This window comes from Mustela nigripes, chromosome 4, assembly GCF_022355385.1.
Source record: "Mustela nigripes isolate SB6536 chromosome 4, MUSNIG.SB6536, whole genome shotgun sequence".
In the NCBI taxonomy this organism is placed as follows: domain Eukaryota; kingdom Metazoa; phylum Chordata; class Mammalia; order Carnivora; family Mustelidae; genus Mustela; species Mustela nigripes.
The window spans coordinates 141,897,605-141,914,092 of NC_081560.1; the positions used below are offsets into that span (position 1 = coordinate 141,897,605).

At 40.1% G+C, this 16,488-nt stretch overlaps 1 protein-coding gene and 1 non-coding gene across 2 annotated transcripts in view; both read left to right on the plus strand.

The window, feature by feature from the left end:
- The window catches only part of LRMDA (leucine rich melanocyte differentiation associated), a 1,051,049-nt gene that overhangs the window by 862,621 nt on the left and 171,940 nt on the right, over positions 1-16,488 (plus strand). The gene's annotated exons all lie outside the window — the stretch shown is intronic.
- On the plus strand, positions 6,342-6,448 carry LOC132016994 (U6 spliceosomal RNA). The gene has a single exon (XR_009404084.1). It is a non-coding gene; the product is annotated as a U6 spliceosomal RNA (small nuclear RNA).

Consider the following 16,488-nt stretch of genomic DNA (forward strand, 5'->3'; position numbering starts at 1 on the left):
GTGTGTGGGGGGGGTGGAGTGGGGAAGTGGGTCCTATCCATCATGGGCGGTGTGGTAGAGTGGGATAGGATTAAGGGAAGTATTCAGGAAGCTTTGATTAGATATGTGCTTCTCAAGCCTACAAACAAATCTCCCCGGGGGGCATCCATCCCATAAAGATGCTTGAGCACCTACCTCCAGGAATTCCTGATGCAGTGGGCCTGGGGTGATACTCTGGTCTCTTTTATTTTCATGAGCTCTTCTGGTGATTCCTCCATGTACAACAATGTGAAGGCCATTGTGTTCAATGATATAGACAAGGAAGCTCTTTTCCCATGTCTTCTCTGCCATCCTCTTAAAAAATGTACAGTTGAAGCAGAGAGGACAGAAACTCAAACAGATAAATGCCATAAATTGTTCCAAGTGCTGTGAAACTTGGGGCCACCAAAGACTGGGTCCCTGGGTGAAGGGTTGCCAAAGTCAGTGTAAGGCTTGAACAAAGGGCCAGCCATGGGTGTAGAGAAGGGGAAGGGGACCTCACAGGAATGGTTTGGAGAAGATTGAATACTTGGATGGTATTCACTAATTAGTTGTAAACAGTGAATAGGAGGCAAGAGCAGGAGGTGACTGTTAGGTTTTTAGCCTGAATAACTGTAGAAGGTAAAGCCATTTTACCCCAAATGACATTTGGGGAGGAACAGATTTGAGGTGACATGTTGAATGTGAGGTTCTTTGCATACAAGTAGAGATGCTCTAAGTCATGGGTCAGTAAACTTTTACTGTAAAGTATCCGATAGTAAGTATTTTAGGCTTTGCAGACCAGGTGGTCCTCATTGTGACTATAAAACTCTGTCATTGTAGTGTGAAAATATTCTTAGGTAATACATAAGCAAATAAGCATGGCTGAGTTCCATTAAGAAGTTATTTACAAAAGCAGGTGGTGGGGCCAGATTTGTCCTATGGGCTCTAGCTTGCCAGTCCTGCTATAAGTATGATAACAGAGAAATAGACATATGCATTCATTCATTCATTCATTCATTCTTATATGTCCACATACATGGTCTCTTTCTTTTTAAAAAGATTTATTTATTTTATGGAAAGGGTGTGTGCTAATGGGCAGAGATGCAGAGGGAGAGAATCTCAAGTAGACTCCTTGCTGAGCACCGAGCCTGATGTGGGGCTCGATCTCATGACACATGAGACCATGACCTGATCTGAAACCAAGAGTTAGACACTTAACCAACTGAGCCACCCAGCTGCCCCATGGTATCTTTCTGTGTAGCCATAAAATCATATCTATTCTATATAAACACTGCCTTTCATGCTTATTTTGGACAAGTAATTTCAAACTACCCAAAACTTGCTCAGTGATGAGCTATAAAAAAATTAAATGTGGAAATGTAAATTAAAACCACTAGATACATTTTGTACTTACTGGTTCAGAAAAATTTACAAATCTGGCAGTACCAAGTGCTGGCAAGCTGTAGAGCAACAGAAACTTGCGAGCTGTTCTGGGGGAAGTATGAATTAGCATATCTACTGTGGAGCAAAATTTGTTATTATCTGTTGCATTGGAATAGATGCAAACCCTAAAATTTAGTAATTCTCTTCCTAGGACACTAACCCAGGACAAACTACTGAACATGTTCAAATCAATATGAACTATATTAACGCCATTATCTATAATAGCAAAACAAAAGAAGACGAAAAACTGGAAACAACGCAGATATTTTATTAAATAAAGTTGAGGAACATTCAACATGGATCAGTCCATAAAATAGGGGAGAAAGAAACTCACTGAATGAAATCTATACAAAGTTCAATTAAAACAGTATTTTAAAAGGGTCATTTCATAGGTGGCCAAATGAGGGAGAAAACCAAAACTCAAGAGTTCAAGGTTGCATTTACCACTGAGGAGAACAACTGAAGAAGTCTGTTTATTTGTAAGCTTGATGATTGGTACACAGATATTTTTTAAAACTTTGTTCTCAATGCTTTACATGTGATTTGTATCCCTTTGTAATGAAACAAGCATTGCATGATCATGAAAAGGAAGACAAAGCCAAAATCATAGTTATTTTTAAATTTAATTTAATATTTTCAAGATATGCTTAAGATTATTCTCCTCTAAAAAAGAAATGTTAATTTTTACAGACTGCTTATCTGACTTAGGATTTTTGCTAGTCAGGTCCCCTTTCCCAGTGATTAAGGGCCTGCTGGCTTGCAGTGTTTCATCTGAGCAGAAGACAGTGGGGACTAGGGACAACATAGAGGGTCTGGAGGCAAGCTGACATAGCTGGTATAGGGTCATTTGAGTTCGCCAACTTAAGGAGAACAAGCATTATCTTTGGCACAGGACAGAATGTGGTGAACTTCCTCTCTGTCACTCAGCAAATGATTCCCCTGCTGTCTTTGTATATCCCAGTCATCTGGGCTTACAGGGACACTGTGTTGTGGTTTTGTGGTGGAGAAGCTATTGCTACCTAATTTTTAATTTCTTGAAACTCACTTTGTAGCGTCATGATTACAAGGCTTAGAAGAAGATAAACTCTGTGTCCATTCCAAGTATAAATGGGCACTTGAGATGAAACCACCTACTTAATTTCCCCTTGTTGCTGGAGTAGAATCTGAATCCAAACCACAGCACAACCTAGCCCCTAAATCTCTATTAAAAACCACCTCGGGTAGTCTGGCAACACTTTATTTAAAGTCAGCAGAGAATTATAAAGTCAAAAGTGAAAAATGGTACAACAAGAAAGAATCATAAAAAAATACTAGATCAGTTAAATGTAGTCAAAGGCAATTTAGTGTGTTCTGGCACCAGTCCTTATTGATGCAAAGAATGTGATGTGTCAGGGGTCGGCAAGAGCATGTAGCAAAAGCGGAATGAAGGCTGCAGCTCCAGGCTTGGTGCTGGAACAGCCACAGGAGGCTGTGAAGGATGCCTCGCCCTCTCACATTTGCACCAGGAATTTCAGGGAGAATATCCTAATTCTCACAGTCTGGACTTTTTTTTTTTTTTAACGTAGTATATTTTAAAAATTAGAATATTTTCTTTCATGGAGGTAATCTAACCTAGGGGCTGTGTAAATTGGGTCAGACCAGGAATGTAGGTATCCCTTCCCAGTACTTCTTAGTATCCTTGTCTCTTTGGAGTCACTACACTGATCTGCTTTTTCATATCTACATTACAAGCTGTGATAGTTTCTGCTCATCTTCTCCAGTGGCTCTAATTAGTACTAGCTAATCCGATTAATACTAACTATAGCTATGATTATTACAATCACCATGTTCTAGGCATTCTGCATGTATGTTTTCTCATCAGTTCTCACAAAAACCTTGTAAGATAGGTCTTAGCACCATACTGATTTTTACAGATGAATACAACTAAGGCTCCGAGATTCAGAACACATTTGAGGTTACACATTGAGTAGCAGAAACAGGACTAACCAAGCCTGACCCCTAGGTGGGTGCTATGCTGGAAGGGTTGCTTCTCTAATCTTATCAGCTGTTGTAGATGGGGACCAATACCTCTAGAGAGCATCTTTGTAATATAGGGTTTTATAGGATGGCCTGAAGAGCTTAAGTCAGAGTCAGCCTGTGTTTGAATTCTGGCTTTGCCATTTCCTGGCTTTGTGATCTTGGGTGAGTTACTTGAATATTCTATCTCTGTAAATTTTATATAATAGCAACACCTTAGTAGCGTTGTTGTAAGGATCATGTGAGTTGATATAAGGGAAGTGTTTTAGAGAGTTTGTGGCTCATAGTAAATACTATATACATGTTATTGTTGATCCTGCTTCTATTATTGTTATCACTGTTGTTACTGTTATTGTTCTTGATGTACATTTATATCTCCTGGAGGCAGGATGCCTTCACTGACAAAAGTGGTTGTGGATGCAGGCGTAAAAGCGAGGTAAGGGAGGCTTGTGGCAGGCCTGTGGGATGGATGGTCTCAGCCAAGCCTCTCAGTACCCTTCCAATCCTACTATGTGTGAGGCCATATCTACTTTGGGTATATCCATTTGTCACAAAGGAAACAGGTTTAGAAGGTCAGATGAAGAAACCAGATTCCTTGGGTGCTTCCACATACAAAATGAGGTTCTGGGGTACCTGTCTTCCTTTCCAATCTACAAATTCACCTGGAGGAGAGGCAGGGGAGAAGGAAATTTGGAGACTTTCTTAGGTTCTAGTAGGTCTTATCAGAGTCTTGGTTGTAGATTTAGGAGGAATGATTGGTTTAATGTAAATGCTTGAGAGGGTCTGAAAGAGATTAGAGAAACCTATTCCAGAGGATAAAGGCAGGACAGGAGGGAACCATTAATCTCATGGACATTCAATTCCCTAAGAACTTTTTTTTGGGAATGACCAGAAACAAGCCAGGCCATATGCTGTCCATTTGCAATCCTCTGAGCTGATTTTTTTTTTTTTTCTTCGACAGATCGAGGCCAATGCCATTGCCTCTTTAAAGATGGTTCTTAAACTTGAAAAGGAACTGAAAGGTTGAGACGTACATGCAGAGTCAACACAGATGATTTGATGAAAGTCGTCCTGTCAAACACCAGAGCTCTCCCAGTTGTCAGAAATAGTCCGATGACATGTTCGAAGCTTCCCAGACTGACTTGCATTTTAGTAAATATGACCAATCAGGGAAGACATAGTTATACTGTGGAGAGTTCTGAGATGTGGAGAGAACAAGTTAATTGTTCAGCCTCAACTGAGACCTTTCACTCAAGTCATTAATCACAGTGCACAGCCTACGCTGCTCTCTGGATCCAGACGAAGGCTCATTCCAGGTGCTGGCCATTTGCCTTTCCCTCCAACTGGGCTGATTTATGAACCCAGAGATGTTTTCTGGTTTTTCCAAATTCTTTCCCATTACTTTGTAATAAAGGGGACATGTGATTTCTGGTTTGTTGCAGATCCTCAGTTTTAACATCCTTAATACCAAAGATTTTTTCAATTAGTTTGTGGCCTGCTTTCTGTGATCTGGAGGGTAGAAATGCTGTTCTGTGTTTTGAGTATCAAAGTTAAGACTCTCTTATTTCTTTCCCCTTTGGCTGGAGTTGACGACGCAAAAGTGCTGCATGGGTCTCTGTGCCCACATTCAACATCTCAGTGCAAGTGGAGGCTTAGGAAACCTCAGTGACAACAGCTCACTGCAGGTGTTAGTTATCCCCATCCCAGTCCAATGCAGCTGGTTCAGGGTACACTATCAGGAGGCCTTCCACATTGGGGCCAGGTCTCTGGTGACATTGTAAGCCAATATCGAAAACTTCAAAAGAGAATGTGAGTGTCAGAGAAGGACATTTGTAGTACTGAGGCTGAACTGGGTGCTGCTGAGTGTTACCTGTTTGAAAGGTAAGCCTGATCTGAGCTGATAAGGAGCCATGGATCCCTTGGGAGTTTTCCCAAGTGGCAGAAATGCGTTACAGAAAAGTAATTGGAAATTGATATTTGACATGTCTCTTGGTTACGTTTTATTCCTGATAACACCAAAGGGTTTGTCCAAGAGTCACTAGTGACTAATACGTGAAATCCTGCAATCCGTTGCTGAAATGCAATCTCTTCTTTGTTGAAAGTAAGCAGCTGCTTTCTGATCCTCTGCTTCCTAACTAGCACTTCAAGTATAGAGACCCATGGGCTTAATTTGGGTGAAATGAGTGGTGAATACAGCCTTTTGATAATTCCCTGAAACAAAGTCATCGCTGGCAATGGAATGCAGTCCTTAATATGTAACTCAATTTAACAGGTACTTGTTCAGAGCCTGCTCTGGGCTCTATATTGTATTGTGTGCTGTGGGACATACAAAATAAATATCAAACATGGCCTTTGCCCTTGAAAAACTTCTAGGGTCTTAGGAAGGATGATGTGTTTATGAAACACATTTTACATGGCAAGATAAGATATCATGTATGTGTCAGAGTGAGTGGAACCTGGAATAAGTATAACAGGGAGTCAGAAAAAAGAGAGTAAGGTAGACTGAAGCTGTCAGGGAAGCTTTATGGATGAGGTGGGACAAAGACACCAATATCTCAAACCCAGAACAATACCTTAAAGAAATTGCAAGGACCATAGTATCACATTACTTAAAGATTATGGAGTCCCCTTCAGGTGAAAGTAGATTTATTCAATATGAGAATGGATTAATTTCATTCAGTAAATATTTATTGAGTACATCTATGTGCCAACAACTGTATCCAGTGAGGTAAGGGGAGAATAACCTATCCGAAAAAAACACGTCTGGGTCTTCTCAGGTGCTACCCTCTCTTAACATAGATATTTAAAGTTATTTGCTGGTCTTTGTGATTCCAAAACCTGTGATTTTTACCACTTACCATTCTGTCTCTCAAACAGACCTTGTGCTTGCTTTAGCAGCACATATCCTAAAATTGGAACGGTACAGAGAAGATTAGCATGGCTCCTGTGCAAGGATGGCTTGCAAATTTATGAAGTGTTCTATATTTAAAAAAAGATGAACTTCTTATTTAGGGTATCTTTCGGTTAAGAAGCTGAGTCTAATTTTTTGTGTAATGGAGGAATGACATATCCAACCTTTAAGTTATATGCAGTGTAAACAGTTGAATGAGTGCTCGTGGTGAAACGGAGACACACTGAGCACTGAATGTCTCAAATTGTTAGGTTAGGGAGTATTTGGAAAGCATTTGAAAAGTCTGCACCTGGCCCAAACTCAGGACCATAAGAAGAGCCCAAGCTCTCTGAAGATCAAGTTTTTCTTGGAATTTCCATTATTACCCTTGATAGCTACTGTGGAAACCCAGATAGAAGGGTCTTCCATCATAAGAGTTTGAGACAGTCTTTCACTGGGCTCTTTGACATTTGTGAAGTTTGAAATTGGCACCACTCAGATTTATTGTGTAAGCCACTAAAAGTTCTACCTTTATTCTTCCTTGCAAACTGGGGAAATCAACTTTTTGTTCACTTCTTTACGGTACAGGTATAGCTAGTCAATTGCAAATTGTTCTAGAAAGAAAAGAATTCAGGATGATAATGGTGGTGGCATTGGTGGTCATCATGGACGTGGTAGTCATTATTCTAAATATCCACATAACTTTTAACTAATATAACCATAAAACACTAGTAAACTCTGGAAAGAATCTAAGGTATCAAGCACTGAAAGGAAGAGGTGTCAGAGTTTATTTAGCTAAGCAATACCAGAAGAGGACTAGAAAATCCCCCTTTCTAGCTAGCAATCATTCTCATACCACAATGAGACCCCTGCTTGGTAACCCCTGCATATCTGCCACCCATGTGACTTGTTTTTGAAGCTAATTTAGGTATCAAATTTAAATGGAGTCCTGAGACCCCCCCCTTTTTTTTTTATGTCTAGAGGGAGTAGTAGAAGGAAAAGCTACAAGAAATTTGAAATCACTCTTGATTCCTGTCATTTTCCTTAGTATTTAATCACGTTCTTCAGTTGAAAGGTTCTTCTTAGCCTCCTTGGGTAGACACATACACATATGTTCCCTCATTCATCTGCATGCATGTGTATATATTGATATGCATTCCTCTTCATCATCTGTAGGCATTTTACAAATAATGGCTGTGTGTGTGTTTTATCATCTTAATTTTTAAATGAACATGACAACTTCAAAATTTTTTGCAGAAATAGTCCTTCAATGGTAAAGAAATTCCAGCATGTAGGCTAGGGTCAGCTTTGGGTTACAAAATTCCACAGTTGGAGTTGGCATGGGAAGAGTATAAGCACTATGGCTTTAGAATTTTTGTCTTTCCATTTTGGGGTAGACGAGCAAAGCTGGTAATAAAAAAGTTGAGTTAGTGGAGAACTGTAGTAAAAGGTCAAATGAGAAAGGTAGAACAAGGTTAAGTGTGCAAGCAACAAAATTAGTAGGAGGTAGATAGAGGCAAGAGGAGGTATAGATATACTTCACCCTTCTCCCCAACTCTCCTCTGTGAGGTCATTAATGGGCTGGGAGTGGGGCTGAGAATATAAAAGGAGTTTGGAATTTTGGGTTGAAACGTTTGTTGTTGATGAAGTAGTTTGGGAAGCTTTCTTCTTGAAAAGATATCTGGGGGATTTTCTGTAGCAAAGGAGATAACAGTAGAGCTCAGAAGAGAAGAGACAGGCCATTTAGAACCTAATCCAACTTCTGGTTTTAGGGGGGAGATAGTACTACCAGATTTCCATACACCAAGGAGGCTAGTCAGCAGGATCAAAATCTGGCCCAGGTTCCACTTGCCAAGCTATGTGTCTGTAGGTGCATCTTCCCAGTGGGGCATCTTTTTCTAATTTTATTCAGAGCACTGTCCAGAATAGCATAGTCTCTGGACAATGGGAATTTTTGGTTTTCCTGTGGGTTGTCCAGTTTTATTCATGTACCTAGGAAAGGAAGCAGAGAATTAGAGGTGGCAATTCCTGAGAAAAACACATTTTAATGTGCTTTTTCTTAAGTAGGTGAGCATAGACAGTAAGAAAACTGGTGGCTTATGGAGCAGACCAGCTGCAGAGATCACCCTCCCTAGTGGACAGAGCTAGTTTAAAAGGGAAACGACCAATGGGGTTTTCTATTTCACACTTTTAAAAATGGGTCCACAAATCTTAGGGTGAGGACACCTTAATTTCCAGATTCTCCTACCTCTAATTTCCATTTGGGAATTTTATGAGCAAGCCTAGTTTTAGTGGTTCCTCTTTCATTATCCATAAGCTCCCTGTCATAATTGTTGTGCAGGTCCTTGTCCTTGGTGCCATAGTGCCAGGAGGAGAAGAGTCTTCTGGAAGAACCTAATGACTTTGAGTAGCTTAGAGGTCATTGTGAAAGCAGGGAAGGCAAGCATGATTCTACTGACTGAATTGCATACAAAGTCTATTTGACAACAGCTAGGGGACCTCGAAAAATCAGAGACTGCCATCACATATGGAGAGGTCTTCCCATCTTCACCTCAGTGGCTGTTTCTCCTTATTGAAGAATGAAAACAGTAAATGGCCTAAAGCAAGCTAAAAGCAAATCCCTTGACTTTATTCATTTCATGACTACAATACTTGGTGGTAATATTAGTAAAGGCCCTGGCAGCCCTCATAGGAGAGATGCCAGAAATGAGGCAACTGACTATTCATTCACCTGCTGTAACTTCTTTCAGAAATAACATGATTTATAAAAGAATGCAGAATCATAATTGTCAGCCAAGATGTCATTTTAACTTTAGGATGTCCAGAAACAAAGGGATATTATATCCTTTGTTCTTGGAGCACCACAGATGCCAAATTATGCACAAGGTTCCCTCTTGGCATTGAGGGCTTTGGAGCCTAGAGGCAACCAGTGATTTCAGAAAGATGTTGCCTCTGGTGGTGTCCTCACCTGAATATCTCCGTGAAGCTAGGGGAGGGAGCATGGCCCTCCTAGCTTCTCTGCATTCTGATAGAGCAGGAAACAGCAAGAGGGATGGCAATCTTAGAAATGGCCGGTGGCTTGAGGTAAACTATCCTCAGCCTCACTCACTAGGGAGCTTGACAAGAGTACCATTAATGTACTGGAGAAATAATTCATTACATTTCATTTTGTCTGTTCATCAGCATATGCCAACAGATGCTCAGTTCAAAACATGAATAGTTGATTAATATAATATCAGGCATCTGGAACAGAGAGCAGTGGAATTTGGGAGGTTCAGGAAGGCTCAAATGTCATCTATTCTAACCACAGCTGTCTGAATGCACATAGTAGGCATTGAAAATATTTGTTGATTAGATTTTCTTTGATTTGAACAACTTGGTTGCTTGGTTTTGAGCCCAGATGTTTGGCATGGAGCCAGAGTTGTGTGCTCTGCATGCTGTCATCAGCCTCACCACCACAGAGATGGTTGGCAGGGGTCAGCATTCTTCCCATCCCCATGGTGAGATCCCTTCTCTCTTCTCTCTCAGAGCATGCACACTGACTATAGGCCATAGAACAGACAGCAGATGGCCCATTGAGCTATCCTCCACACCCCCATTTTCCCCAGTGTCCTTGTGGTTGTATCTTATGACAGAGAACACTGGCGTCTCTGCAAACAGACCACAGCAGGGCTGGTGACAGGTACTTGAGCAGCCATTTATTCATATATTCCATTGGTCATTGCAAAAGTGTTGAGTTAAAGGCCTATTAGTTCATAGCACTGACCTGAAACCTGAGTAGGAAACATGAGAAAACCGTGGGAAGGGAAGAAGACTAAAATATGGGTGGGACATTATTTATTTATTAATTTCTAGAGAACAATGGAAAAACAAGTTAAAAAGAAAGAACACCTTCTGATTGTATTAGTGCCAATGCCATGCACAACAGAGGGGAAGGGACACTGTATGGTAGAGTGGATACACCATCCACAGATCTGCCTCATAACTCCAGTATGTGGCTTTAAGCCCACTCTGTAAAATAAAGTGAATGTCCCAGGATATTCTTCAGTACTATCCGTCAGTGACATTTTGATCAGGAACTGTGAAATCCTCATTTCCCCATTATTTAATACCCCTCAAATATCTAGAATTTATTTACTTACAGAGAATCAAGTAGACCCCTAATATTCTAAGGAAACTAGGCATGAGAGGTAGTAAAAGAAGGTATACACTATGCCCTAATATTCTGGGAAGAAGACAACAGGCTTTGAAGTGCTGTGAAACCCATTCTTGATAAAAATATAAAGATTTGTTATGGTTGGGAGTGGAGCTCTCCTTCAAAGTGAAATAGTGGCAAGTTTTATCTTTCTTCTTGAAGCACATTCTTGGCTCAGTTATTGGTTCACACAGTGTTGGTATGACAACTTAGTGAATAGGTCTGAGATAGTCTCTGCTGCCAGTGGTAAAAGTAGTCGCTCTTCAACCCATCCAAAAAATTGGGGCTATATTTTTGTGGGTTGTTGAGAAATTGGAGCTTGGATAACCGATCTGTAGTTGAGGCCTGCAAGTAGTAGAGCTAGAAGTCACAATCCTATCTGATTGAAATAGACTCACTGTGCAGGGGTTTCCCATCTCTTCAGACCCAGGGGAGGTAGATCAAGTGGCTAAAGGCAAAACTCAAAAGTCACTAGAAGGCTCTCACTTCTGCATGGTAATTTATAGCTTTCTGAGAGGTTTGTAACAATGATTAACCAAGTGGTTTAATCCCCACAGTAATCCTGTGAGGTCATAGTATATCCCTATATTATAATAATCCTATCAAGTCAGGGTTATATCCCTATGGGACAGGTGGAGAGTTGAGGTCTAAGTATGCTGATGGGGGGTTAACTGTTTCTCACAGGGCATTTTTGATGGATGCTGGAAGAGCCCCCAGCCTGAAGCTCCATGGTACTCTATAGTTTAACTTCATCTATAGGTTAAGACATTCCTGACTATGGGTCCTCCTTTTTAAAATGTAGATACCCCTGGGAATGAAATCACATCAAGCTTGCTATCCCTTAAATATTTGCCTGAATGATATTGCAACAAACATTTTGATCTGACCTAGTTGAGTAATGCTAACATGTTAAAATGAGGATAAAACGAAGGGAATTTGGGATAGATTTGGGGTGGGGAATTTTGTTTGGAGTCACCACCCTGGTGGGAGTGTAATCATGAAGACTTCAAGACTCCATTCCTGAATGAAGGGAGTCCTTGAGCAGGGGAGAGTATGCAGGACAAGCAGCAAGGACGGTAATGAAAACAAAATAACTGTTCATGTTTCTAGCTTGGTTGGCCTACCTTTGTTGGACCCAGCCCTGGTGAATGGGCCAGGATTGAGATGGATGGGGTCAAATCTATCTGCTGTTATTTGCCAAGTACCTGGCTTTGGGCATTGGTCCATTTCCTGTGTTCTCTTATTCTGCTAACTACTTAAGGCAGCAAAATCATTCCCCGCGTCTGACTCCAATATATGCCAGTTGAAACTGAAATCCTCATACCGAGCAAATGTACCAAAGAACACTCTATAAACTTAATGAGGGAGATGAAGAGATATGTGCCAGAAACGTAGAAAATTTAACACTGATGAGGTTATGACTATTATATGTTTAGTTAAATTGTTGACACTGACAGGACATGGCTGAGGAAATCTACCGTCCGTTTTCTCCTTGTATCAGTGATAATGGTTCCTTGGTGTGCTCTTCTCAGTTAACAAAAATATTCCCGAAAGTTAAATGCAGGGAGAAGAAGTGACATAAGAAATACTTTTATTATCTCTGCTCTTCTGGGAGTTCCCTCCTAGAACATTATTTAAAACAGGACTTTTCCTGACTGGCCAATGAGTTTGGAGGAAAGAACTCAGAGGTTCAGAGGTGAATGTGGATTGTCCTAAGAGTTGTTGCAGCGTCTCCTAACTCCTGGGTGTATACACTCGCCCCAGCAAATCCATCTAGCGCAGTGCTGCCCTGGCCTTCCAGAAACTCCTCTTCTCTCTTTCACATTTTCCCTTCTCTTAAAAACTGACCAAGGTTCTCCTTTGCCTCATGAACAAAATCTCAATTCCTTTAAGTGCCATTTTAAGATGTAAATGTGATCATGAGTTTCGTAAGCTGCAAAGTACTATATAAATATTAGCTATTGAATTTGGAGTCAGAACACCTCAGTTTGAGACTTGTGCTAGCTGAATGACCTTGGAGAGGTCATTTAAACTCTCAGAACCTCAGTTCCTTCATTTATAAAATAAGATTATTATAATAATTAAAGTAATTGAAAGTGACATAGTAATTAGCAAAGAGTAGACAGTCAATACCTGTTTATGAAGATGAAAGCAATTTAGTCTAGCACTTAAGAACACTGACTATAGGGACACAAGTCACTTATCCTGTGTCTCTTATTCCCTACTTATAAAATGGGGATATGGTGCAAGAGTCAAATGAGTTAATATATTTCAGGAACTTTCAACAGATCCTGGCTTTGCTCAATCCTTCTGTAAATGTTAAGGCTCCTATTGCTGCTCTTGTCATTTTTATTATTCAAGGACATGTCCGGGTTTATCTTTTAAGTTTTATTTGGTTGTCCATCTTAACACATTTTGAAAGAGGTCCTCAGCCAGGTCATGAAATCCTTAAGTGGGGGACTGATTCTTACTCACCTATAGCTTCCCTAGGCTTTACCCAATGTATGCAAAATAATTATTTTTGTTATTAAAAAAATGTACAAGTCCATGCTTGTTACCTCTACTCAGCATTGTACTGAAAGCTTTTGCCAGTGCAGTGAGACAAGAATAAAAAGAAAGGGAGAAAATTCAAAAAAGACTGGAAAGGAAGAATAAAAGCTGTCTTTATTCATAGATGAAATGATCATCTACTTTGAAAATATGGAATTGAATTGAATTATATGAAAATATAAATGTGGAATTTATGAAAAGCTACTAGAACTAATAAGTGAATTTAGCAGGTTGCAGGATATAAGAGCAATATACAAATCCCTTTTTTTTTTTTTTTTTTTAGTTCCTTATCCTCAGTGTAGCCAGTATAGCATAGGCCAGTGTAATGGAAGCATAAGATAACATGGTAAATAAAACCAGAAAGGAGGGTTCAAACCCAGTTTGACCTGGTAACATGGAATGCTCTTCCTTATTCTCTCTCTCTATCCCCTCCCACTTTTTCTGTCTTTGTCTTTCCTGTTTTCCTTCCTTCCTTTCTCTTTTCATTTGTTCTTTATCCACCCCCTTTTTTCTTATTAGTTTATTGGCATAAGCAACTTTTCTCCAAGAAGAAAGTTAGAGTTCTGTTTCTTAAAAACAAGTATTTTTATTCATTGGGTTAAGTAAACAAACTAACCATAGCTTTGTTGCTTTGAGCTTACCAGGTACATTCTATGGAAGGGATAGCTAAAGACAGGAACTGTGGTATCAGCACATAGATACTGGAACTCAGGATATCTGGGTTCAAGTTCTGACCTTCTCTTAGCTAGCTCTATGACATGGGATGGTCACTTCACCTTCCTGAGGCTCAGTGGGCTTTGTCTTAAAAAAGGGATAATGTTAACATGACCTTGAAAGAGTTATGGATAGTTCAATCCAACAACACATTTTCAGTTCCTAGAAACAGGATTGGAACATGTAGATGAAGAATGTTTCTCTTCAAGGAATGTTTAGGGAAAATAGGAGTAACTCCAATGGCACAAGACAGGCATAAAGTTCTGACTAAAACTACTGGATTTCACAGATCTTAGCCTTGGTCTAACACATCATCTAGGAGATGTTAAATATTTGATTGATGAAGTACTGAAGATTATTTAGAAATACAGGGGAAAAGAAACCACTATTCTGGGGCTTGTGAGGAGTGGGAAATGAAGCCAAGAATGTATCTATAATTTAGGGTAAAGAGCAATAATGAGGTTTCATAAAAATAAATAACCATGATGTTAAATAAACTGCAAATCATTTGCACCTTGAAGCTTTTCTTAGATTTTGTGCCAGTGGGGGGAAAAACATGGAAGGAAAAAAAAAAAAGTGATAATTGGCTTTGTGCTTTATGCCAAAGGAGTTACTTGTACACAAGATTTTGTTTTAGTGTAATCAAAGAGCCTCCCTCCCCTGCCACACACACACTACCACCAAAAATTATTTAAGGAAAGAAAAACAAAATCCATCTAGCTATAAAGAGCAACCAGCCTGGATTTGGAAAAAGTCTTTAATCTACTCTGCCTGGGGTCATATTGTTTTATGCTGCTCTTGACTTTATTTCAAAGCTGATGTTGCTATTTAAAAAAAACTAACAGCTATAATTATTTCAGTTTTATTCACTGAGAAATATTTCCAATCATGTAAGAGAAATCATTTCTGGTGTTTGTAAGTGACCTCTTATTCTGTTCTTTAAAGAAAATAGCATATATGTTGGAAGAAGCACTGAGCAAGCAGTCTGGATGACAAGAGTTCTTAAAGTTAGAACTGCCAGTCCATGAGCTTTTAGACTTTAGCTAAGTCAATTCCCCGAATTGATACTCAGTTTTTCCATCTGTAAAATGGGAACAGTTGTACCTATCCCACTACCTCATAGGTCTGGGAAAAAATCAGCTGAGATGATGGACTTGGAAGTGCCATAAAAATGCAAGGCAGTGCTTGCCTTTCTCCTCCTTGCAGTAGGGCTCTGGGTCACCCAATAACAGGATCAGCCTCAGGTACTTGACAAGAAGCCAGTGGCACTTTTAATAAAATGTTAGTTGAGTGTTACATGGTAGGATGCAACACAAATTTATTTTTTTCCTCACAACTGGCTTTCTAAATTTGGCTCAATAGGACTAGATATTCTTATGCTTCTGAATAAAATTTCAGTGGGTACCCAGAGCTTGCTACTCACTTTTCAATAATAATAAGTCCTCTGGTCACCTGAGTCTCCAAACAAGTCTTGGTTCAGTTATGAATATGAAAAGTCTCAGATAAGAATGAAATTCATCCATAAGTAATGCATCTTCTGTGTGCCGGGTAGCGTCTTTCTTTATTATTTCATCTTCTCCCCATTCCCACACCAGGTGAGTTGGGTGGGGAGACAAGAGAGAAGTGGGAGATAGGATCACATTTGCTTGACTGGTGCACACCTGCTGGCTTGTCCTTCCAGTGGCAGATGTTCAGGTTGGCCCTTCTTGCAGGCCGTTTCATGAGCACCTGGGGTCCTCTCACTTGCAGTTCTCTTGATGATAAATCCATCTCCTCAAGCTGTACACTTGTGATTCCTTCTTCACACCCTGGGCATCTGGGGACTTTTCTCTGCTGAGGTCTCCTTACCTCCAACAGTGCAGGATCCAAGACTGTCCTAGGGTGCTTTGTCTTGCACTTGGCCCTCCAAGTGCCCTCCATAGCTCCATGGAGTTAAGAGTCTTTGGCTTTCTCATAGTGAGTTGGAGTTAGAGCCTCAAATCAGGTCTCTTTTCTTGAGCCACCTAACATGCAGCTTCAGACACTTATTAAAGTTCATTTGTTAAAGTTTTCATGTTTAAATCAGAAGTCAGTTCTCTCTGACCCTGAAAGTGCAGGGGGCACATACCGAGCTACCTAAGTGAGCCACTGAACTCCCTGTCATTTGCTTGACATAAGGGAAGTACCCTTTTCCATGTGGGTAAAACAGTACTGGCAAAAGTTTCAAAAAAATTTTTAAAGAAATTCCTGCTTTTTTGGAGGCACCTGGGTGGCTCAGTTGATTAAGCATATGGCTCTTGATTTCAGGTCAGGTCATGATAGAGCCCCATGTCTGGCTCTTCCCTCATCCAGGAGTCCGCTCAAGAGTTCTTCCCCTTTCCCTTTGCCCTCCCCTCTAATTTCTCTCTCTCTTTATCTAATATAAATAAATCTTTTTAAAAAATCCCCACTTTTCAACTCTGAAATTTTCTCATAGCCTAGCCAGTATCTTTTTGAGAATACAGAGAGATGTGTTCAGCTAGGGTTTGCAAATCCAGTACTCAGACACCTCTGTTACAAGTCCTATTGGGGTAATCCAGCACCTTGTCTTGGTATATAGGTCTAATTGGTTTCCATTGTCTTGGAACTTCAACTGAACTTAAAACAGAATCCTATTTTAACATACTGTTATATTTACATCAACATATCACAAACTAGTTTG